General features: G+C 44.6%; 1 non-coding gene across 1 annotated transcript; it reads left to right on the top strand.

The window, feature by feature from the left end:
- The first annotated feature begins 1,519 nt into the window (after nt 1–1,519).
- On the top strand, nt 1,520–1,635 carry trnal-uaa (transfer RNA leucine (anticodon UAA)). The gene is made up of 2 exons: nt 1,520–1,557; nt 1,590–1,635. It is a non-coding gene; the product is annotated as a tRNA-Leu (tRNA).
- The last annotated feature ends 203 nt before the right edge of the window (nt 1,636–1,838 follow it).

Here is a 1,838-nt window from a genome sequence, read left to right as displayed (position 1 = left end):
CAAATCAGGCATTTATTCCGTTCTCAAACACACATCAAAAGTTGTCAGGATGGCCGAGTGATCTAAGGCGCCAGACTCAAGGAATGAAAGTCTTCCGACGTCTGGGGTCGTCGGTTCGAATCCCACTCCTGACAAAATTTGTCTTTAAGCGTTCAATCGAGGCGACGTTCTTTCTGTAAACAAACCCTGGGTTGTTGAGGTGGATTAGAAAAACTGTTGGAGGATGAGATTATGTTTTTGACACTGTTCATCGTATTGCAACAGATCACCGTACACCGAATTCTGGGTGAGTGATTTATTCAGGAAAAAAAAATACACGGTGAAGGATCTCGACCCGAAACGTCGACTGCTTACGCTTTTCCACAGATGCTGCCTGGTCTGCTGAGCTCTTCCTGGCATACTCAGCTATTCAATATATAAAAGTTTCTGAAGTCAAATCGTTGGTTGTCAGATTATTTAATGGATGGGCATGTGAGCGTACATTATCACCTGTTGATCAAAGGTCTGATTGCTGATGGGTAGTAACTGTTCTTGAACGTGGTGGGGCGAGTCCTGAGGCTCCTGTACCATCTGCCCGATGACAGCAGCGCAAAAAGAGCATGGCAGGATGGTGACGACCTCTGACGGTGGATGCTGTTTTCCGATGACATCTTTTTATGTGGATCTGCTTAATGTTTGCGAGTGATTTCCCGTGATGGACTGGGCCGAATTCATTAACTTTTTAAAGATTTCCCTTCAAAGGTACGGTATTTCCGTACCACGTCTTGATGCAGACAGAGAATATACTCTCAACGACACAACTATAGAAGAACATCAAGGTTATTGATGTCATGCTGAATCACCGCAGTCTCCTAAGAAAGCAGAGGAAATAGTCATACCAACAATTTAAAGTTAAATACGCGCCCCGCCTCTGATCCTCCAAGGAGAACTAGCTCAAAACCCTTTGGTTTTCCCTCTGCTGAAGACAACAATCAGTCCTTGGTCTTGCCGACATAGAGTGATAGTGTGTTGGCACATCTTGTTTAAAACGATCCCCTCTTAGTTGAAATGTATGCCCTAAGAGGGGATCGTTTTAAGGCATGTAAACCCTGGAGCGGAGATAATTTCTGCTGCTCTACCAATATCTATGCCTGAAAATCTAAGAAACGTCTGTCAGATCCCCCTTCATCTCCGATGCTCCAGAGAAAAAGAACAAGTTTGACTAAACTCTCGTTATTGCACAAACAGTCTAATTCAAGTCGCATCTTGGTGATGCTCTTCTGCACACTCTCCGAATCCGCGTCATCCTTTCTCTGGAGGATGGCCTGAACGGAGTGCAGCACAATTCCAGTGCTGTGATGCTGTACGCTCTGATTCCGCACATGCTCGGCAATCTGAGAAAATGCATCCCGTCCATATTCATTTAAAATCCCAGGATATAGAGTGTGTTTATATGTATACCCGCTCAACAAAACAGTCAGTCAGACTATTCCGAAATACAGCTGTTTATCTGGCATGTGGAGAGAGTACTGCAGGGGCTGTCAGGGTGGCCGAGTGGTCTAATGCGCCTGACTTAATGCGAGCATGTCGCTTCCTAGTAAACGCGAGTGTTCTGGTCTCCACCTGGAGGCGTGGGTTCGAGCCCCACTCCTGACAAATACTCTGTTTTTCACGTGCTGTTTTTATAATGCAATCACTGTAATTTTACTGAGCGACCAAAGCGTGGACTGTTTGGGAGTATGAGAAAGAAGCAATTAAGATAATATGATAGGGAAAGAATGTTGTACCTACATCCCTGATATTTTAGAAAATATAACTGACTTGAACCAGCACGTAATGGAAAAGGTTGTGGAGATGAT

Source organism: Hemitrygon akajei, unplaced genomic scaffold (assembly GCF_048418815.1).
Source record: "Hemitrygon akajei unplaced genomic scaffold, sHemAka1.3 Scf000178, whole genome shotgun sequence".
Lineage (NCBI taxonomy): Eukaryota > Metazoa > Chordata > Chondrichthyes > Myliobatiformes > Dasyatidae > Hemitrygon > Hemitrygon akajei.
The sequence above is the reverse complement of the archived record's forward strand: the minus strand, read 5'-3'. Positions and strand labels throughout refer to the sequence as shown.